Below are 24,384 nucleotides of genomic sequence, written 5' to 3' on the forward strand. Positions count from 1 at the left end.
TGTTATCCTAGGCAGAGAGCCATGGGGTGGCCTCCTGGGATGGGAAGCGACAGTACGTCTGCCCTCTCACTCCCCGCCCCCCACTGTAAACAAAATGAGATAAAGGACCCGAGCAGGGATGAGAATATTTGGGTGTATAGGACCCAGAGCGATTAATATCTTGATTCAAATCGATGAACGGCTCAAAAAAAGCAGAGAGATAAAGAGTATGGACAGTCATAGAAGGGAAAAACGTTAAATACAAATGATGAAAAAAAAAAGTTTAAATTAGTAATAAGCCGATGCATACAACTTAAGGCAAAAATCAAATGCATTTTTTCCTTCGATGAAGTTGGTGGGTTGGTTTGGTTTTGGTGATCAAACCCTATGGTGGTTGATGAAAGAACAGCAAAAACCTACTCACTTTCAGGTTATAAAGCCGGGTTGGTGACATTGATTCCAGAAACATTTACTGAGTAATCATTGTCTCTTTTGAGGAATAACCACAGAAGTAGTACAAATGGTAAAACTAACCTCCTTTAATTGCCTCCTTTTGGCACTGAGGGCCAAAATATACCCATATTCCTCCATCCCATATGTGGCCAGAAACCACTTGTCTTCCAAGCCTTCGCTCTTATTCTTCACTCTGGGAATTTACTCAGTAGTGTAGGAAATCTAGTTCAAACTGAATCTAGTCCATGGTATATACATATATCTTTGAAACAGTGCTAGGGAAGCGAGAAATCATGAGGTTTGACATAAGCTGTATTCTATGTTTAGATTTTACTTCTTAGTGTAGTACATTACAATTTTTTTTTTTAAAGATTATACTCATGGTCATTTTTATTTAATTACTTACCTAATTAATTTTTATGGCTGCATATGGGAGTTCCTGGGCTAGGGGTCAGATCAGAGCTGCAGCTGCCAGTCTGCACTACAGCCACAGCAATACAGGACCCACGTGGAATCTGTGACTTATGCCACAGTTTGCAGCAAGGTGGGATCCTTAAGCCACTGAGCCAGGCCAGGGATGGAACCCGCATACTCATGGACACTATGTCAGGTTTTTAACCCAGTGAGTCGCAACAGGAACTCCTCCTGGTCATTTTTAATTTAAAAACTCAGAAGCAACAAAGGTATGCTTATGTGATAGACAGATTGTAAGGTGGCTTCATGATTCCCACTACCTCCTGGTGTTCATGCCTTTGTGGGATCCCTCCCCTCCAGTGCAATTGGGACCTGACCTGCTTGTAAACAATAAATATAGCACAAGTGATGGATGTCACTCCTGTGATTACACTACATTACAAAGGACTCAGTCTTGCTGACACACTCTTTCTAGAGACTGTGCTTTCTGGCTTGATGAAGTAAGTGGCCATGCTGGGGAAGTCCATGAGGTGAGGAGATGCAGGTGGCCTCTAGGAGCTAAAAGCAGCCTCCAGACAATAGCCAGCAAGAAGCCAGGACCCTTGGGGTTCTACAAGGACAAGGAAATGAAACCTGTCCACCATCTAAGTGACCTTGGAGATGTTCTTCCCCAGACAAGCCTCCAGATGAGAATGCAGACCAGGAGACACCTTAATTTCAGTTTTGTGAAACCTTAAGCAGAGGACCCAGTTGAGCCATGCCTGGACTCCTGACCCACCCAAATTGTGTGTTATTTTAAGCCATTAAGTTTGCAGTAACTAAGATAGCTTGTAAGTGTTGTTCACCATGTTAATACACACAGCATACTCCCTTCTTTGATAAATTTTGTGTTAAATGTTGCTGTCCTGTTGCATTCTGACTTTTCTCTTTCTCCTTCACATACATGTCCTTGCCTTGATCCTCACTGCAGAATCTCCATGAGACAAAAACTAATGAAATGGTGCCCCATAGATCAGTCACGGGTCCAGGGCTGTCTGAGACTTCCAGCCACACTTCTGCTTCAAAAACTGTGTGTCTGAGATCCACAGCCTTTGGTATGGTCCTTGATGAAACTTCTGTGGCTGAATAGAAACAGTCAATTCAGCTTGCACAACTCAAGTGGTAACTGCAATGTGAGGAGTGTTTGTGGTAAAGAAGTAGTAGCAAACAAGTACTAAACTAGGTCTCATTTCATCTAGTGTGCTTGCTTGTTAATTGCCCCTACTTCCAGGTATGAATCCAGCCTGGCTTGCTCACTACCCCCTTTTTTCATCCTTCCTTCCCCCATTCTTTCTTTCTTTCTTCCATGGTGTTCATGCCTTTGTGGGATTCTTCCCCTCCAGTGCAGTTGGGACCTGACCTGCTTGTGAACAATAAATATAATTTTCCATAATTCTTTCCCTGTATCCATCATTTCTTTTTATTAACAAAGTTTTTTATTATACAAGTAATACGTAGATATAATGTCAAAGACTAATGTACATTGTGTGGCATCAAACTACATTGTCAGCTATCTTTTTTTAGAACAAAAAATAACTTGGAACTCATTTCTTTTTTCATATATGTATAAAATATATATGACTATATAAAATACACAAGAATACATATGATTATATATGAAATATATATGTACGTGTGTGTGTGTGTATATATATATATATATATAATCATTCTTTTAAACTACTGTGTAATATTAGGGTATTATTAGTGTATCAGAATATATCCATTCCCAGGAGTTCCCATCATGGCTCAGAGGAAATGAATTTGACTAGGAACCATGAGGTTGCAGGTTGGATCCCTGGCCTTGCTCAGTGGGTTAAGGATCTGGCATTGCCCTGAGCTATGGTGTAGGTCGCAGACACAGCTAGGATCTGTCGTATGCTGTGGGTGTGGCCCTAAAAAGCAGAAGAAAAAAAAAGTCCATTCCCTTAACTATTTAAGTTATTTCTGATACATGGGTATTATTAGCAAATGTTGTATGTATGATTCCTTGCACACATATGTAATGATCTCCCTAAGGCAGATTAGATACCAGAAGTGGAACTCTTGAGTATGTCCATTTTATTTTTATTTTTTATTTTTTATATTGAGGTATAATTGGCATACCACATTATATTAGTTTCAGGTGTACAACATAAAGGTTTGATATTGGTGTGTATTGTGAAATAATCACAATAAGTCTAGTTAACATCTGTCACCTGCCGTAGTTACAGATTTTTTCTTGTGGTGAGAACTTTTAAATTTATTATTTATTTATTTATTTATTTAAGGGCTGCACCTGTGGCATATTGGAAGTTTCCAGGCTAGGGGTTGAATTGGAGCTACAGCTGCTTGCCTATGCCACAGCCACAGCAACACAGGATCCTTAACCCACCAGCAGGGCCAGGGATTGAACCTGTGTCCTCTGGATACTAGTTGGCTTTGTTATTGCTAAGTCACAACGGGAACTCCAGTGTGATGAAAACTTTTTAGCTCTACTCTCCTAGTAACTTTCAAATCTGCAGCAGAGTATTACTAGCTAGAGTTGCCATTCTGAACATTACCAGGTTATGTCCATTTTGATTTTATTAACTACTAACCAGTTATTCTCCAAAGTGTCTGTGCAGTTCATGCTCCTACCAGCTGTGAGGGAGACAGCTTCTATCCTCATAGGCCCTCTGACACTTGATATCACTAACTTTAAAATTCTTGCTCTAGTTCTCCTTTCTTTTCTCCTTTTTCTCATCCTCTCCTTCCCCCCATTTTTCTCTCCCTGTCTCACTTCTCCTGGATCTTGTACTCTTAATTACCTTTGCAATTTTGTTTCCTTATATTCTTTTGTTTTTTTAATTCATAATTTTTTAATTTTGAAGAATTTTTTTAAATTTTCATTTTTTCGTGACATGTGGAATTCCCAGGCCAGGGATCGGATCTGAGCCGTAGTTGTGACCTATGCTACAGCTGCCACAATGCAGGATCCTTTAACCCACCATCTGGGCTGGAGATTGAACCTGCGTCATAATCCGATTTATTACTTAAAGAAAATCATGAAAATATCTGTCAGCAAATGTACGTTTATAAAATCATTGTCAAAGGCTACATCACTCTCCCACCATACTTTCAAAAATTAAGGTAAAATATCCTTAACATAAAACTAACCATTACAAGTTCTACATTTCAGTGGCATTTAGCACATTGACAATGTCATACAACTACCATCTTCATCAAATTCCAAAATATTTTCATAACCCCAAAAGGAAAGGGTATGGGTACCTTGTACTCATAGAGCAGTCACTTCCCAATTCTTCCTTCTCCCTTCCCCTGACAATCACTAATCCGATTTCTTCTCTATGGATTTACCTATTCTGCGTATTTCATATAAATGGATTTATACAATATGTGTGCATCTAGTTCCTTTAACTTTGCATAATGTTTTTGAAGTTAATTCATGGTGTAGCATGTGTTTGTACTTCATTCCTTTTTAGGGCTTAAAAATGTTCCATTGAATGGATATGCCACAATTCATTCACTCGTTCATTAGTTGATGAACATTTAGGTAATTTCCACCTCTTGACTATTTTGAATAGTGCTTTAATGAACACTTGTGTATAAGTTTTTGTTTGAACATATGTTTTCAGTTCTTTTGGGTCTACACAGAGTGGAATTTCTGGGTCATATAGTAATCCTATGTTTCCCTTTTTGAGGAAGTGCCAAACTGTTTCCTATAGCAGCTATACCATTTTACATTCCTACTAGCAAAGTATGAAGGTTTATGTTTCTCTACATTCTTGACAACCCTGTTTTTTTCTTATTTTTAAAAAAACTATGGCTATCATAATGGATATGGAATGGTATCTTGTTATTTTAATTTTCATTTCCCAATAACTATATATATATATATTTCCTTTTCTAGGGCCGCTGCCACAGCATGTGGAGGTTCCCAGGCTAGGGGTCTAATCGGAGCTGTAGCCACTGGCCTACACCAGAGCCACAGCAACTCAGGATCCGAGCCGCGTCTGCGACCTACACCACAGCTCACGCAACACCGGATCCTTAACCCATTAAGTAAGGCCAGGGATCGAACCTGCAGCCTCATGATTCCTAGTCAGATTTGTTAACCACTGAGCCACGATGGTAACTCTCCCCAGTAACTATTGATATTAAATATCTTTTCAGGTATTTGTTGGCCATTGGTATATCTTCTTTGAAGAAATGTCTATTAGTCCTTTACTTATTTTTAAATTGATTATCTGTCTTCTTGTTGAGTTATAAGAGTTCTTTATATATTCTGGGTATTAGACAACACCTATCAGATTTTTTTTCAAAAATTTCTCCCATGTCATCGTTGTCTTTTCACTTTCTTGGTAGTATCTTTTGATGCACAACAGTTTTTAATTTTGATCAAGTCTGATTTATCTAATTTTTCTTTTTTTGCTTATGCTTTGGGGGCCATATCTAAGAATGCATTGCCAAATCCAATGTTACAAAGATTTACCTTTATGTTTTCCTCTCAGAACATTTTGGTTTTAGCTTTTATATTTGTATTATTGATACATTTTGAATAAATCTTTGCATGTATGAGACAGGGGTCCAGTTTTATCCTTTTGTATCTATATCTAGTTGTTCCAGCATTAATTGTTGAAGAGTTTTATTTTTTTCCCCATTGAGTGGTCTTGGCATCTTTATCAAAATCAATTGACCATAGGAGTTCTTGCTGTGGCACAACGGGATCCGCAGCATCTTGGGAAGCACTGGAATGCAGGTTTGATCCCCGTGTCAGTGGTTTAAAGATATGGCGTTGCTGCAGCTGTGGCTTAGGTCACAACTGTGGCTTGGATTTGATCCCTGGCCTGGGAACTCCATATGCCATGGGTTAGTCAAAAATGAAGAAAAAAAAAAAAAAAAAAAAAAGTCAGTTCACCATAGATGTATGGATTTATTTTTGGATTCTCAATTCTATTTCATTGATCTTTATGTCAGTACTACACATTGTTTTTATTACTAATAAGTTTGCTTTAAGTCTTTTTTTTTTTCTTTTTTTTTTTTTTTTTTTGGTCTCTTTGTCTTAGGGCCGTACCTGTGGCATATGGAGGTTGAATCAGAGCTGTAGCCACCATCCTCTGCCAGAGCCTCAGCAACTCGGGATCTGAGCCGCAACTCAACTTACACCACAGCTCATGACAACACTGGATCCTTAACCCACTGAGCAAGGCCAGGGATCAAACCAGCATCCTCATGGTTACTAGTCGGGTTCATTAACCACTGAGTCACGATGGAAACACCTGTTTTTCCTTTTTCAAAATAGTTTTGGCTGTTTGGGCTCTAGGGAAATTACTTTTGCATTTTTGGATCATCTTTTCCATTTCTGCACAGAAAGTAATTGGGATTTGGATTCAGATTACAAAAGAATCTGCACATGACTTTGGGTAGTATTGCCATCTTAACAATGTTAAGTCTTCCAGTACATGAACATAGAATCTTTTTCATTTATTTAGGTTTTCTTTAATTTCTTTCAGCAATGTTTTATAGTTTTCAGGGCATAAATCTTATACTTTCTTGGTTAAATTTATTCCTAACTCTTTTGCTCTCACTCCCTATCTATCCTTTTTCTTTGTTGTTGGTTTGTATCAGAAGTGGAACATTTCTCCCATTTAAATACCAAGTCCATTACAAAACTTTAGGTCAAAGCACTTCTTAAGTTGCCCAGACTCCACCTCCTTGCTCTTCCTGTGATCTTTTCATAGAAAGTCTTTGAGCTCCTCTTCTTTGTGCATATGTCAGTGTCAAGGCTGTCAGAGCTGCTTCCAGAATTGCAAGTGCTGCTGCTTTTAGGTGGATGACATCCCAGCAGACCTTAGGGATGCAGGACCTGGGCTGGGGATTTTCCAGGGGAATAGGACACCTTTTGTGATGTAGTCCTACACAATACCTGTGTAGCTCTCCATCAGCACCCAGGAAAAACCTGTCATTTTTATTCCTGTCTGAAACAAGTGCTGTGTGGTATGTCCAGGCTGTCCATTAGTTTCTTTTTGGCGGTTTCCCTCTGCTTTCCCAAAGCCTTGTGTGTTGTCTCCATTTGAACATGTGCCTAGAGTCAGTTCCTTGAGAGATTCACAAGCTCCCAGCTTTTAGGTGAAGGTCATATCCTGGGGGAAGAAGTTTGCCCCTTCATCCACCAAGAAGCCCTTATTCTCTGTTTAACAGCAGAAGTGTCTGCTTGGAGTAGATTGGGGGATATCTTAGGCATTCAGAATTCTTAGTTTAGTGAACCCTGATAATCAAGAGAGCCTCTGGTTGGTATAGAATTTCAGTGCTTTTGAACATTCAACTGGAGATATTTCCTGAAAGATGAAACATGAACTTATGCATGTCCCAGTGAGGCCCAGGCAATTTTCAAAGTTTCAGTCCTCATCTGGAGATATTTTTTTCTATATTGTAGTGCAGGAGGCAAAAGACTTAGGTAAGGATAGAGTACTGAATATTATGGAAAAAATAATACCTAAATTTTTACATCATCAAAGGTATGGCATCATTGTTTTTACATACATTTTGTTCTGAACAAGACCTAAATTCAGGAAATTCAGTATGTAGCTAGTTGCTTTTCGAATGGTAAATGAAACTGATTGATATAAAAGTTACAGTTAGATCTAGACAATATCATTATGGAGCTGATTAAAGAAAGATAAACACTGATATATGAACAAACGAGCAAGAACCATGATATATTCTCATTCCACCTGAACAAATACAAAATTAATTGCAGTTAGTTATGTCTCAGTAAAAATTAATTGTAAATCGGAGTTCCCGTCGTGGCGCAGTGGTTAACGAATCCGACTAGGAACCGTGAGGTTGCGGGTTCGATCCCTGCCCCTTGCTCAATGGGTTAACGATCCGGCGTTGCCATGAGCTGTGGTGTAGGTTGCAGACGTGGCTTGGATCCCGCGTTGCTGTGGCTCTGGCGTAGGCTGGCAGCTACAGCTCTGATTAGACCCCTAGCCTGGGAACCTCCATATGCCGCGGGAGCGGCCCAAGAAATGGCAAAAAGACCAAAAAAAAAAAAAATTAATTGTAAGTAAAAATGGGGAAAATGACGATAATCAATATATACAGTACAAATGAAGAATAACCAATAATAAAGAAATTTATTTATTTAGAGAGTTCCCATTGTGGCCCAGCAGGTTACCAACCTACCTGGTATCCATGGGGATGCGAGTTCAATCCTTGGCCTTACTCAGTGGGTTGAGAATCCAGCGTTGCCATGAACTATGGTGTAGGTCGCAGACATGGCTTGGACCCTGCATTGCTGTGGCTGTGGTGTAGGCTGGCAGCTGCCGCTTTGATTTGACCTGTAGCCTGGGAACTTCCATATGCCACAGGTGTGGCCGTAAAAAGAAAAAAAAAATTATTTAAATGCTCACTCACCAACGATGTCATTCAAATATATGTAAGTGTACAATTAAACTTTTTCTATTATAACCATTCAAAGAGAATATTCTTCTGTGTATCCTATAAAGAGGGTGTCGTCACATGAGTAGCTATAACTGGAACACAAATCTTAATGTTAGGAATTCCCATTGTGGCACAGCAGAAGTGAATCCAACTAAGAACCATGAGGTTTGGAGTTCGATCCCTGGCCTGGCTCAGTGGGTTAAGGATCTGGTGTTGCCATGAGCTGTGGTGTAGCTCTCAGATGCGGCTCAGATCCTGTGTTGCTGTGGCTGTGGTGTAGGCCAGCGGCTACAGCTCTGATGAGACCCTTAGCCTGGGAACCTCCATATGCCGCAAGTAAGGCCCTAAAAAGACAAAAAACAAAACAAAACAAAACAAATCTTAATGTTAATAAGCAGTTGTTCTCTCTCAGGAATTTGGATGGAGACCTAAATAATATCTAACAGCTACTTTTCTACTTTGTGTCAAAGAGGTTCTTAGGAAAATTATGAAGGTCAGCATTTGAGGTCCAAGTCAGTATTCATGAAAAGACCTCACTCTCCTCTGTAGCAGCAACTCAACTGCAGCCAACATTTGAGGCCAGGAACCAAATGATTTAGGGTGACTGCCCTTTGTGCAACCTGGGAAGGGCTGAGGTTTTCTTGGCTTGGTTCCTGGTAGGAGGCAGAGACTAGAGCTGCCCATTTCTCACTGTGCTCCTAGGATCATTTCATCATTTGCAAATTCATTCATTCTACAAATATTTATGACGTACCACCATGTGCCAGACAGTTCTAGGCATACACATGCCCACAGCCTTCATTATGGCTCTATGGTACATTGCCACGGCACGGCAGTGGTCTGAAGTTGGCAGCTCATCTCAAAACCCAAATTCCAAGGAAAATATACTCAGGAAAAAAAGCAGATTAGCCTTTAAATGTATTCTGCTCACCTCTCATTTTTTTTTTCTTTTTCTTTGTCTTTTCTAGGGCCACACCCTCGGCACATGGAGGTTCCTAGTCTAGGGGTCAAATCAGAGCCGCAGCCGCCAGCCTATGCTAGAGCCACAGCAACACCGGATCCTCAACCCACTGAGCAAGGCCAGGGATCAAACCTGCAACCTCATAATTCCTAGTCAGATTCGTTAACCACTGAGCCACGATGGGAACTCCCCTCTCATGTTTTTAAACCTGATTTGAGTGACCTGGTAGAGTTGCTTTAATGTGTGGAATTAGTGAATGGGACATGTCTATTTTTCTGCCTAATAGGTAACAGTTGGAATTGAGGCACAATACAAAGAAAAATACATTACGTTTTTTTTTTTTTTCTTTTTAGGGCTGCACCTGAAGCATACAGATGTCTCCAGGCGAGGGGTTGAATTGAAGCTGCAACTGCTGGCCTACACAACAGCCAAGCAATGCCAGATCCGAGCCATGTCTGAGACCTACACCACAAATCATGGCAATGCTGGATCCTTAACCCACTGAGTGAGGCCAGGGATCAAACCCACATCCTTATGGATACTAGTCAGAATGGTAACCCACAATGGGAGCTCTCTAAATAAATTTCTTTATTATTGGTTATTCTTCATTTGTACTTTATATATACTTTATATATTGATTATTGTCATTTTCCCCATTTTTATTTACTTTACAATTAATTTTATATTGAGATATAGCTGACTACAATTAATTTTTTATTTGTTCAGGTGGAATGGAAATATTTCATGGTTCTTGCTCATTTGTTCATATATCAGTGTTTATCTTTCTTTAATCATCACAAAAAATTTAGTTTCCATTCATCACCATGCAGTTGATCCTTTTTACCCATTTCCCTACCTCTGCCCTTCTGGTAACCACTACTCTGTTCCTTAAAGGATTTTTAAATCAAAAATTATCTCAGTTCCAGAGGGGAGAATTAATGTTTAGAGTTAGTAGAAAAATGGAAAGTTGCTTAGAAATAGAAATACAAACCAACCAAAGTAAAAGAGAAAACAAGAGTTTGGAAATGTGGATTCCTCTGTAAGGACTTTACAGTTTTTATTGACCATTGTTCAATATTATATTACATTCCAAAGACAATTCTATTAAGAAATTGTAGATGAGCAGTTTATTATTTAGATGTTCTGATCTTTTTTTTTTTTTTAATGGCTCCATCCATGGCATATGGAAGTTCCAGGGCCAGGGATTGAATATAAGCTGCAGTTGCAACCTATGCCACAGCTAGGGCAACACAGGATCCTTTAATGCACTGTTCTAGGCCAGGGATCGAACTCTCACCTCCACCATGGCCCAAGCCACTGCAGTCAGATTCTTAACCCACTGTACCACAGTGGGAACTTCTGTGCTGGCCTTTTAAATTCTTTCATAAAGCTTAGTAGAAAGTTTGTATTAGCATCATCTTTACTAGTTACAAGACTGAAAATTACAGAATTAAAAAGAAAAGTAGACCTTTACAGAGGGTCATCAAAATAAAGTGTGGCTGAAGCACAAACTCTAAACAGTTCTGAAATCAGACAGATAATTTTACTATTGGCCAGGTGATTAAGTGTGGTGGGCCATTGTTGAATTTTCAGATTAGCAGAGTCAAGAGGGGCCTTACAAATCTAAAAGCTTATTAGTCATATTAATTTTTGTAAACTCAGGTTGTAATATTAACCGTACCTCTGAGGCTATAAAGATGATAAGATGAACTAGCTGATTTTGATATTCTGGTATCATTAGATTTTTTTTTTTTTAAGAAAGGGAAAAGAAAATATCTGGAGTTCCTGTCGTGGCGCAGTGGTTAACGAATCCGACTAGGAACCATGAGGTTGCGGGTTCGGTCCCTGCCCTTGCTCAGTGGGTTAACGATCCAGTGTTGCCGTGAGCTGTGGTGTAGGTTGCAGACGCGGCTCGGATCCCGCGTTGCTGTGGCTCTGGCGTAGGCTGGTGGCTACAACTCCGATTCAACCCCTAGCCTGGGAACCTCCATATGCCGCAGGAGCGGCCCAAGAAATAGCAACAACAACAACAACAACAACAAAAGACAAAAAGAAAAAAAAAAAAAAAGAAAATATCTAACTCTTTAAAAATGCCATAATGGATTGGAGCTGGAGGAAGTGTCAAATAATTCCTGTCCAAGATTTCTTTCATTAAGAGAGATGATACAAGGTGGGCGGCTCAGCAGATTAAGGATCTAGAGTTGTCACTGCTGTGGTGCAGGTTCAGTTCCTAGCTTGAGAACTTCTGGGCATGGCCAAAAAAGAGGCTATGCAAATTAAGCCCTTAGCACAGCATCTGACACATAAGCTATTTCATTATTATTATTACTGTTATCCATATCATAAACATATAGCTGAGTTTTATAAGGAAAAAATACCATGTATAGTAAATATATGATCTTTTTTAAAAAACTGAAATATAGTTAATTTATAATTTTGTGTTATTTTCTGTTGTACAACAAAGTGATTCAGTTATACATATATATTCTCTTTCAGATCCTTTTCCATTATGGGTTATTACAGGATATTGAATGTAGTTCCCTGTGCTATCTGATTTTCTTTATATTGTTTATCTGCTTTGGTTTACTTTTCTGTTTTTTCCTTTTTTGTGTTAATTATGTGGTATGCATAATCAGGGAAAAAAAAACTATTAAGAGAAAAAGTACCCTGTAGAAAGAGCATGGGCACAAGAAAGGATCTGACTTTATCGTGGGCCAGTGATTTGAGTAATGGGTCTCTTTCACAGGCCTGTTTATGCAGAGGGGAAGAGCTGAGCTGGGCCACAGGTTTATGGCACCAGCCATCACAAACATTCCTTTGATTACACCCAAATTACACCCCCCATGCCCTGGGGCCCTGTGCACTTCTTCTCCTTCAGGGATAGGTGTGGACCCTCCCTGATGTCGTGGGGCTGCCTGTCAAGCAGTCCCTTTTCCTGTGAATTGAGTGTCTGGGCCTCACCTCCCACCATTAAATGAGAAGACAGTAAAGTCTTATCCCCCTTTAGAGAGGTGTTCCAGGAATCTGCTGAGAACTATCTGTCACTAGCTGTGGGCAAAATCTGTCTAGCTTTGCCACATTCCTTAGTGATGTCCGGGGTGGATTCCAAGAACCCTGAGATGGAAGGGACTCTCAGGAGGCACCTGTCCAAGCCCGACTTCAAGGAGGGCTGCAATTAAGTGACCCAAACTTCCTGGCTGATTCTTCCTGGGCTTCCCTGCATAACTCATTTATGGCTCTAGAACCCAGCAGAGCCAGTAATGGCCTTTCGCTCCCTCTTCGTATCTTTCCACCCGTAAACTGCATCCCTCTTGGACCTTCAATCAAACAGGTTCCTAGTCTTTTTGGACTTCCTGCAATTTCTATGCATTCAATTTGAGAAGCTCTAAACTCAACCTTGCCTCTAATAGATGCTAAGCATTCTTGTTAGAGCAGAGAAAAGGGTAATTTGTACCTTCCATTGTCATACAGAGGTGATCGATTCAGGGCCGAGGGAACATGTAGAGGGAAATTGGGGGCTTCAGTGAACTGAGATCAATATTCTGCTCCACAGCACACCTGCCTCAGTCCCTCACAGGTGAAAAAGGAATACTTACAAATACTTCATAAGGCCACTGTCAAGAATAAATGAGATACTTTGTATAAAGTGCTTGGTTAATGTGGTGCTTGTTTTTTCTACAAGACTGGCTTAAACGCAAGTCAATTTCTTTATTGGGTGTTTAACAGGAAAAAAAGCGATCTGTTTGAAAGCTGGAGGAAAAAAGTGACTATAGTGGATTTACTGACAAAGCGGAGTTCAAGAGTATTTTTTTTTTTTTTTGGTCTTTTTGTCTTTTTAGGGCCTTACTTGTGGCATATGGAAGTTCCCAGGCCAGGGGTCCAATTGGAGCTGCAGCCGCTGGCCTACACCACAGCCGAAGCAACTTGGGATCTGAGCCGTGTCTGCGACCTACACCACAGCTCAGGGCAACACCAGATCCTTAACCCGCTGAGCGAGGCCAGGGATCAAACCCGCACCCTTGTAGATGCTAGTCAGGTTCGCTAACTGCTGAGCCATGACAGTTAATCCTAATGTGTGTGTGTGTGTGTGTGTGTGTGTGTGTGTGTGTGTGTGTGTGTGTGTGTGTGTGTGTGTTTTGGGGGCCATGTCTGTGGCATATGGAAGTTCCCATGCTAGGGGTTGAAACAGAGCTGCAGCTGCTGGCCTACACAGCCATAGCAGCATGGGATCTGAGCTGAGTCTGCGACCTACACCACAGCTCAGGGGAACGCCAGATCCTTAACCAAATGAGCGAGGCCAGGGATCAAACCCATATATCCTCATGGAGATGTTAGGTTTGTTTTCGCTGAGGCAAACAGGAACTCCCAAAAGTAAGCTTAATTATGTTTAATTTTTGCCTTAAATGCTGACTTTAAAGCTAGACTCCGTGATAAAATCCAATTTCCCTGAGTGAGAATTTACCTGACAGTTTTAGAGCTCTCAGCAATTTACAATGCAGTTCTGATAACCACTTTTTAAAGCTTAGTGGTTTTGGACCCATTGCCCCAAAGATAAATAACTTAACACCTAAAAGTCCTCGCAAAGGAATAGCTTGATTTAGAAGTATCTTCTTCACGTCCCAGAAATCCCTGTGAAATAGGATTAAAAAACATACATGAGCAGTGTTTGAAGTAGTCAGTGCTTGAAGGAGAAAAGGTACTGCCCCAGGTTTGTGGGACAGAGTAAGAATCATGTAAATGAGGCAATGTCCCACAGATTCAGTAACAAATAAATGAAGGACAAAACCAACCTTAGCACGTTTCCCATGTGTCCATCAAGGTAAGTAACATTTAATAACTGCTTGTAATAGATAAGTTGTTGTTCTAAGCAAATTGCCTGCATTAAGGAATTTATCATTCTATGAACTTATGGGCAGGTATTGTTTCCATCCTCACTTTCTAGGTCAAAAAGCTTAGGCACAGAGATATTCAGTAATTTTTCCAAGGTTTTTGTTTGTTTGTTTGTTTGTTTTTGTTTTTGTCACATGTGGCAGAGCTAGATTCAAACCCAGGAGTGGGTACCAAGAAGCCACAACTTTTGCCCCTGTACCACTTGCTTCTCTTGAGTGTCGCTTGTTGGGAACTACTGGCACAGCCCAGTCTTTATCCCTAACTTGGGAAGCAGTTACAGCACAGTAGTCAAATGTGTGTATTGGTACCTAAAAGATTTTAATCCTGGCTCCACCTTTTAGTGGAGAAGCAGGAAGGGAGATGATGCCTTCCCTGTGCCCTCCATTCCAAAGCCTGGCTGATAAAGAAACTGAGGTCTAAGGGAATTAGCTCTTTAAACTAGAATTTGTGTTCTCTACCCAAACACTGAATTGTTTTGCCACCTCTGAGTCAGCTTGCTGTAGTCAAATTATCATGTATTTGGAAAGGTTTCTGGACATCAGCTGTCGCATATGTACTTACTGGTGTTTGGTTTTGTTTTGTTTTTTAATAATCTATTAAGGAGTTCCCATTGTGGGCCAGTGGGTTAGAGACCACATATTGTCTCTGTGGGGATGTGGCTTTGATCCCTGGCCTCACTCATTGGGTTAAGGATCACGTGTTGCTACAAGACGTGGTATAGGTCGAAGCTGCAACTTGGATCTGGTGTTGCTGTGCCTGTGGTGTAGGCCCCAGCTGCAGCTCAGATTTAACCCATGGCCTGGGGACTTCCATATGCCACAGGTTTGGCTATAAAAAAAGAAAAAGAAATCTACTGAGTGTACATGGTTAAGGAAGTGTGGATTGCGGAGAAAATTAGTGTATTAGCGTATTAGTTAACACTAATTCAAATAAGATAAATTGTTACTATTTCCTTTGATTTGGTATGTAATCTTCACTATTACCTGAAGCAGAAGTATCACATTGATTTAATGGTTTAAGCAGCAAGTAGAAATGCTTACCACTTGTTGAGTACTTTGTGCGAGGAGCTTTGCTTAAATTATGTCATTCAATGTCTCAGTGAGGATGGTTGCTATCCTACCCCTCATTGTTGATGGGACGTTGAGGTATAGAGAGGGCTCCAGCAATTAACATCAGTTCCATCATAACCTTAAGTGACAGAGGGAGTATTAAAACTTTGAATCCTTCTTGTGAGTCCCCTGGTGGTCTATTGGTTAGGACTCAGTGCTTTCACTGCTGTGGCCCAGGTTTGATCCCTGGTCTGGGAACTGAGCCCACATCAAGCCACTGCACGCTGTGGCCAAAAATCAAAACAAAACAAAACAAAAAACAAAACTTTAAATCATTCTGATATCCTCATGTGCATATTTATCATAATCTTCTACTGCTTCCCAAGGAACAAAGACAAGGCTATATTTATAGCTTCTGACCTGCTCTAGCTTTAAATGTCAGTATCTCTGGAATATGCATCTAATAACCATTTTTTACAACATTTGCATAGTTGTTTATCACCTTGAATACCCTGCTTCTCTAAATTAATCTCTAATCTGGCAGATTCCATTCTCTGATCCTCAGTAAAAAAATGTTCAAATAAAAAACCAAAAGGCTTATTTATGGCTCCCTCCTATTATATGGAAAGGAAGGAAAATCAATTGACACCTTTCTTCAAATGTGGATAAAGATTAGCTCTGATTAACTCAACCTCTGACTCGGTAACAAGGGCAAGAATTCTTGGCTGTGTTAATCACATTTGGATGAAACATCAAGTTTTATAGAAATTATCCCCACATCATTGCTTTGTTTCCGGCACCTCAATACAACCACTTCATCAGCAGAATGAACAAGCCATTCCTGGAGCAGAGCAGAGCTTCCTTTGATGAAACAGAGCCACCCCAAGCTGTTCTTCAGAGTCTGGGAAAGGGTTGGATGAGTCTGTGTTATGCATTCTTTGCTTTTTAATTCAAACAGCCACTGACAAGAATGTGCTCATAAGAGCTGTTTAAGGCAATAGGAAACCTAGTTCCAGGACATGAGTTCCAGGTTCTTGCTGGTTTATTTTTTCAAATATGCTTTTTCTAAATTACCTAATTAACGCATGTACACATTCACATGCCATTTCAGACCATATGAATTTCTTCATTGTGTGACCTGGTCACTAACCAAAAACGAATGATTGAGAGAAGTAAACAGAAATGAGCCAATCCCCAGTGGAAATGGGAATCAGAGCAACTGATCTGAACTCCAGAGACTCCTCTTTCCCCTCCATCTCAAAGGTAAGCACACAAATGGGTCAGATCTTGTTGCTGTGGATGTAGATGGTGAGTAACAACTCTCTACTTGTACTGAGCTGACCAAGGAGACCCATAGAACAGAGATGGTTGGTAAGGAGTGGTAAGCATGGTGGTCCCTCCTTCCAATTTTGCAAAAAAGACCAATTCCCTACTGAGCAAAAGAAAACAGAAATTGTCAACATGTGTAGAGTCCCTAGACACATTCCGTATAAAATATCTCCTACAGCTGGGTACATTTTATAAAATAGACATGGTGCATGACTTCCTTGATGAACTGGGCTTGTTAAGTTGACAGTAATTAGGTCTTTAGGACTAGGGTAGAGAGGTCCTTTCTGAAAGCTATAATAATGTTTCTGAGCTACAAAGATGCATTATTGGTTCCTATGGACTAGGGGTGACTAAATTGTACTCTTGTGCTCTAGGAGGGCTGGGAGAACTTGGCCAGAGTCACAACAGGAGGACATGGGAAGTAGAGCTATCACAATTGCAGGAAGGGAAAAAGTGGACCTAGGGACTTAAATATATTTAAATGTAAAACTATCTTTCAGAGGATCCTAGGTGTGACATGCTTGAATTAACCTGACTTATACCATGTAGAAAAATAAACAACTACCAGAAAAAGGAAAAGTCATGAAAATTTATCTACACAACTAAAGAAACTGGATGGATTTTTTTAATCTACCCATGATGAGTGGATATTCAGCTCCTTTAGCATTTTTTTCCCAAAAACCTCTTTTGTTTCTCGATCTACAAAGAGAAATCAATTTATAATGACAAACTGACATGTTAAACACCAAACTCAAATTTAACTGAAATTATGTCATGCTCCTGTGAAGCATGATAATCCTTTTTTGTTTTCTCTTGACTATGGAAGGGGAAAAAAAGAAATAATAATTTTAAAAAAAAAGGAGCTCTCAAACTCCTTTTGCCTTGTCAAGAGCTCAGGGAGGAGGGCGGTTGAATGTTTGCATTTAGTGTTTGAGATACTTAAGAGGATAATTTAAATTGGGTGAGGCCACACAGAAGAATCCCATTATTTTGTGCCCTGTAGACATGACGTGGCTCCCTTCCAGGAGCTCACACTCTGCCCCTTCTGGGTAAACTGAAGTGACGGAAGTTATGCCAAAATGAGCCTGAGTAACATGTCCCCGCAGAGACAGCCATGGTGTGACTGGCAGCAAGCCAGGGTTTTATCTTCCGTTGGATCCTTCATGGTGGGCATGCCTGACTAGTGAGTGAAGAAACAAAGAAATGCTTCACTTGCTCCCGGAAATGAGTGAGCAAGGGAAGGAACCTTCTCCTCCACTCAAAGAAGCTTCTCTCCAAAGATGAAAGCTGCCTGCTTTCTCCCTGGGGCAGAGGATCTGGTGCAATTAGAAATTTAATTTATGACTTTTACTTTCATCCCTTTTAAGTTTCACCATAAACCAGTGAGAGGTGGGAACTGGCAAAATGCAATACCTAATCATACAATGTGTTGAGCCTGCACCATGGGCCAGGTACTCTGCTGGGATCATGCACACAAAGTAAGTATAAGGAGGTCCCTGTTCTGAAGGGAGGGGCATACGTTCTAGTGGGAAATTGAGACCAGAAATTGTCCATGAAATTGTTGTGTTGGTATACTAGGAGGAAGCTGTTCTGAACTTAAGGATTCAGTCTTGGCAAGAAGGCAGAGAGGAAGACAAGGGGTGTTTGGGGTGTTTCATACTAGTAAGGTGATGTGCTATATGTTTTAGTAAGCAGGATACATAATTCTTTTTCTTCCTGTCCATTTCAATCTAAAAAGTATTTAAAGAGTTCCTCCATAAACGATTATGATCCAAAGAAAAGAATAAGATAAAACCTCAGGTCAGGGGGGACCCTAATGAAATTGAAATATGTAATTTATCTGATTAAGAATTCAAAGTAATGGTCATCGGGATGCTTGCCAAATCTGCAAGAAGAAAGGAGGAACACAGTGAGAACTTCAACAAAGTGTTAGAAGCTGTAAGAAAGAAGCAATTAGGGTTGAATAATACAACAACTGAACTGGAAAATAAATTAGAAAAAATCTACAGCAGATGATACGGAGATATGGATCAGCAATCTGGAAAACAGAATGGTGAAAATCATCCAATCAGAAAAAAAAGAATGTTTAAATGAGGATAGCTTAAGGAAACTCTGGAAAAAAATCGAGCATACTAGCCCCCCCCCACTTTTTTTTTTTTTTTAAAGGGCCACATTTATGGCATATGAAGCTTCCCAGGCTAGGGGTAGAATCAGAGCCATAAGTTGCCAGCCTATACTACAGCCACAGTAACTTGGGATCTGAGCCTCATCTGTGACGTATACCATCGCTCACAGCAACACCGGATCCTTAACCCTCTTAGGGAAGACAGGGATTGAACCTTCGTCCTCATGTATACTAGTTGGGTTCATTTACCACTGAGCCACAATGGGAACTCCAATACTAGTACTTTTACTTGCACTGTAGAGGAAGGAGAGAGAAGAGACAAAGGTCCAGAAAAATTGTTTGAAGAAGTGACGTCTGAAATCTTCCCTAACCTGGGGAAGGAAATAGACATCTAGTTGCAGAAGTGCAAAAATTCCCAAACAAGCTGTACTCAAAGATTCATACCAGGATATATATAATTGACATGGCAAAAGTTAAAGGGAGAATTTTAAAGACTTTAAGAGAAAAATAACTAGTCACATACAAGGGAACCCCAAAAGACTATCAGCTGATTTTTCAACAGAAACTTTGCAGACTGTATGGAGTAGCATGTTTATTCAAAGTGCTAAAAGGAAAAAACTGACAGCCAAGAATACCTACCCAGCAAGGTTATCATTCGGAATTGAAAGAGAGAGAAAGATTTTCCCAGAATAGCAAAAACTAAAAAAGTTCATCACCACTAAACTGGCCTTAAAAGAAATGTTACCAGGTTTTCTTTAAGTGAAAAAGAAAAGGCCATAACCGGGAATGAAAATATATAAAGAAAGCATCTCACTAGTAAAGGCAAGTATATATCTATATTTATATCTGTATATATCTATATTTATATATATAAATGCAACCACTTAAAAAGCTAGCAGGAAAGTTAAAGACAAAGTAATAAAATTAACTATAAAATGAATAGTTAAGGGATATACACACAAAGATATAAAGTATGACACCAAAAACATAAAACGTGGCCAGGGAGGATTAAAAATGCAGTGCTTTTAGAATGCATCCTGACTTGCGTAATTATCAGCTTGAAATAAACTAACATATTATAGGTCAATATATGTGAACCTCATGGAAACCACAAACCAAAAACCAACAGCTGATGCAAAAAAAGAAAGACAGACAGAAAGAAACAACCCAAATAGAACACTAAAGAAAATCATCAGACCACAAGAAAAGAGTCCAAGAAGAACAGAGAACTCCAAAAACAATCCCAAAACATTTAATGAAATGGCAATAAGTACATATGTATTAATAACTTTAAATGTAAATGGTAAAAATGCTTCAATCAAAGCACATAAGGTGTTTCTCTGATAATTAGCAATATTGAGCATCTTTTCATATGCCTGTTGACCACTTATATGTCTTTCTTGAGAGGTGTCTATTTACGTCTTCTGCCCATTTTGACTGGGTTGTTGGGGGTTTTTTTAATATTAAGCTGTATGAGCTGTTTTTACATTTTGGAGATTAATCCATTGCCTGTAGCATCATCTGCAAATGTTTTCTCCCATCCTATGGTTGTCTTTTTTTTTTTTTTTTCTTTCTAGGGCTGCACTAGTGGCATATGGAGGTTCCCAGGCTAGGGGTTCAATCAGGGCTGTAGCCTCTGGCCCACACCAGAGCCACAGCAACGCAGGATCTGAGCAGCATCTGCCACCTACACTACAGCTCATGGCAGTGCTGGATCCTTAGCCCACTGAGCAAGGCCAGGGATTGAACCCACATCCTCATGGATGCTAGTCGAGTTTGTTAACTGCTCAGCCATGACGGGAACTCCTCTATGAGTTGTCTTTTCATTTTGTTTATGATGTTCTTTGCTGCTCAAAAACTTTTAAGTTTAGGCCTAATTTGTTTATTTTTGTTTTTATTTCCATTATTCTGCCTATGTTTTCCACTAGGAATATACACTTTTCCATTTAGGTCTTCAATTTATTTTGAGTTTATTTCTGTATATGGTGTTAAGAATATGTTCTAATTTCATTATTGTATGATAGTTATCCAGTTTTCCCAGCACCACTTATTGAAGAGATTATTTTTTCTCCATTGTATATGCTTACCTTCTTTGTATTAGATTAGTTGACCATAGGTGTGTGGGTTTATTTCTGGACTTCCTATTCTTTTCCATTGATCTATGTGTCTATTTTTATACAAGTACCATATGATAGTACTGTATGACTGTAGCTTTGTAGTATAGTCTGAAGCCAGGGGGCCTGACTCCTCCAGTTTTGTACTTTCTCAAGATTGTTTTGGCTATTTGGGGTCTTTTGTGTTTCCATACAGATTTAAAGTTATTTTGTTCTATTTCTATGACAAAATGCCATTGGAAATTTAATCAGGATTGCATTGAATCTGTGGATTTCCTTAGGATTCTTCCAATCCAAGAACACATTATATCTTTCCATCTGTGTTGACTTCAGTTTCTTTCGTCAATATCTTACAGTTTTTGGAGAAGAGGTCTTTTGCTTATTTAGGTAAGTCTGTTTCTAGCTATTTTATTCTTTTTGATGCCATGGTAAACAGGATTGTTTCTTTAGTTTGTCTTTCTGATATTTCATTGTTAGTGTATAGAAATGCAGTGTATTAATTTTTAATCCAGCAACTTTACTGAATTCATGGATGAGCTCTAGTGGTTTTCTGATAGCATCTTTAGGATTTTCTATGTATAACACCACATCATCTGTAAGCAGTGATAGTTTTCCTTCTTTTCCAATTTGGGTTTCTTTTATTTCTTTTTCTTTTCTGTTTACTGTGCCTAGAACTTCCAAAACTATGTTGCTATTATTTCAACAATATCCAAATCAAAGAGAAATGCAAACCAAAATTACAATGAGATATCACCTTATGCTGGTCAGGATGGCCATCATCAAAAATCTACAGACACTGGAGAAGGTATGGAGAAAAAGAAACCCCCCATACTGATGGCAGAAATATAAATTGGTGCAGCCACTATGGAGACACCATGGAGGTTCCTTAAGAGTCTAAAAATAGAGTTATCATGTGGTCCTGCAATTCCACTCCTGAGCATATATCTGGTGAAAACTGTAATTGAATAAGATACATATACCCCAATGTTCACTGCAGCACTAGTTACAATAACCATGACATGAAACAACCTAAGTGTCCATTAACAGATGAATGAATTAAAAAATGGAATATTACTCAGCCGTATAAAAGAATGAAATACTGCCATTTGTAGCAACATGGATGGACCTAGAGATTATCATATTAATTGAGGTAAGACAGAGAAAGACAAACACTATATTATGATATCACTTATATGCGGAATCTAAAAAAATGATAGAAATGAACTTATATACCAAAGAGAAATAGACTCATAGACATAGAAAACAAACTTATGGTTACCAGAATGAAAGAGATGGTAGACAAATTAGGAGTTTGGGATTAATATACATACATACTACTATATATAAAATAGATAACAGACAAGGACCTACTGTATAGCACAGGGAACTATATTCAATGCTTTATAATAACCTATAATGGAAAAGAATCTGAAAACGAATGTATGTATAGATTTATACATATACATTCTGTGTGCATATGTATATCTGAATCATTTTGTACACCTGATAGTAACACAACACTGTAAATTAAGTATACTTCAATTTTTAAAAAATCTTAAAAAAACTTAAAAAAATCACATAGGGTGGCTGAATGGATTAAAAAAAAAAAAAAAAAAAAAGACCTAACTCTATGTACTACCTAAAAGGGACTAAATTCAGATTTAAAGACATACACAGACTCAAAGTGAAAAGATAGAAAAGGATATTCCAGGTAAATGGAAATGAAAAGAAAGCAATACTCATACCAGATAAATAAACTTTAAAACAAAGAAACAAAGACTAACAAAAGACAGAGGTCAATACATAGTGATAAAGAGTTCAATCCAAGAAGAGGGTATAACATTTATAAATATTTATGCTCTCAACATAGGAGCACCTAAATTTATAAAGCAAACACTAACAGACATAAAGAGAGAAATTAAGAGTAATATAGAGAAATTTAATAATCACACCTACATTGATGGATAGATATTTCAGACAGTAAATCAAAAAGGAAGTGCTGACTTTAAATGACACATTATACCAGGTAGATGTAACAGATATACTTAGAACATTTCATCACAAAGCAACAGAATACATGTTCTTTTCAAGAGTGCATGGAACATTCTCCAGGATAAATCACCTAGGCCACACACACACACACACACACATACATACCCTAAATTAATTTAAGAAAATTGAAATCATATCAAGCATCTTTTCCAATCACAATGCTATGAGACTAGAAATCAACCACAAAACATTGCAAAAATCACAAATGTATGGAGGCTAAAAACATGTCGGCAAACAAATGGTTAACTGAAGAACTCAGAGGAAAATTAAAAAAAAGTACCTGGAGACAAATGAAAATGGAAACACAGGAGTTTCTGCTATGGCATAGGGGATTGGTGGCATCTCTACAGCACCAGGACACAGGTTTGATCCCTGGCCTGGCACAGGTTAAAGATCCAATGTTGCCACTGTGGTAGTATCAGTCACAACTGTTCTTTGGCTTGATACCTGCCCTGGGAACTCCGTATGCCATGGGTGGCGCCAACACTCCCGCCCCACAAAAAGGGAGGTGCAGCAAAAGCAGTTATGAGAGGGAAGTTTATAATCATACAAGCCTATCTCTGGAAACAAGAAAAATCTCAAATAAATAACCTAAGCTTACATCTAAAGGAACTAGAAAAAAAAGAGCAATCAAAACCTAAAGTTAGTAGAAGGAAAGAAATCATAAAAATCAGGGTCGAAAGGAATGAAATAAAGACTAAAAAACAATAGAAAGTATCAGTGAACCTAGGAGAGGGTTCTTTGAAAAGATAAGCAAAATTGATAGATTATTAGCCTGACTCATCAAGAAAAAAACAAAGAGAGCCCAAATAAATAAAATTAGAAAAGAAAGAGAAGAATTTACAACTGACACCACATAAATATGAAAGATCACAAGAGATTAACAAACAAGTATGGGCCAATGCAAAAGAAAACCTAGAAAAAAAATGGAAACATTCAGAGCAATATGCAATCCCTTAACAGTGAATTGGGAAGAAATAGAAAATATTAACAGACCAATTATTAGTAATGAAAATGAAACAGTAATTGAAAAGTTCCCCAAACCCAAAAGCTCAGGACCCAGTCAGCCTCACAGGTAAATTCTACCAAATATTTAAAGAAGAGTTAGTAATTATCCTTCTCAAACTATTTCAAAAATTGTGGAGGAAGGAATGCTCATTCTACAAGGCTAGAATTATCCTATTATCAAAAACAGACACGGATATGACAAAAAATTATAGGCCAACACCACGGATGAACATACACCTAAAGATCCTCAAACCTTAGCAAACAAACAAGCAACAAAAAAAAGAATTCCCCAATGGCCTGGTGGTTAAAGATCTGGTGATGTCACTGCTGCAGATTGGGTCACTGCTGTGACACGGGTTCAATCCCTTTTGTATTAAACTTCTGCATGCCGCAGATGTGGCCCAAAAAATTAGCAAAGTAAATCAACAATACATTAAAAGAATCATACACCATGATCAAGTGGGATTTACCCCAAGAATGCAAGGAAATTTCAACATTTATAAATCAATCAACGTGATACACTACATTAAAAGAACAAAAGAT

General features: G+C 38.9%; 1 long non-coding RNA gene across 9 annotated transcripts in view; it reads left to right on the forward strand.

The window, feature by feature from the left end:
• Positions 1–24,384, forward strand: part of LOC106508909 (uncharacterized) — a 156,082-nt gene that overhangs the window by 40,042 nt on the left and 91,656 nt on the right. For 6 of the 9 annotated variants that reach the window (XR_014806494.1, XR_014806499.1, XR_014806493.1 and 3 more), the window contains exon 2: positions 16,325–16,476. This is a non-coding gene — a long non-coding RNA (uncharacterized LOC106508909). Of the gene's footprint in view, positions 1–16,324; positions 16,477–17,909; positions 18,021–21,062; positions 22,473–24,384 lie in introns of those variants that run through there. The other 3 variants (XR_014806507.1, XR_014806506.1, XR_014806509.1) reach the window with 2 other exon arrangements.

This window comes from Sus scrofa, chromosome 1 (genome assembly GCF_054392235.1).
Source record: "Sus scrofa isolate SSC_HxYL_T2T_F1_AM1 chromosome 1, Sscrofa_HxYL_maternal_Yorkshire_Landrace_v2.0, whole genome shotgun sequence".
Classification (NCBI taxonomy): domain Eukaryota; kingdom Metazoa; phylum Chordata; class Mammalia; order Artiodactyla; family Suidae; genus Sus; species Sus scrofa.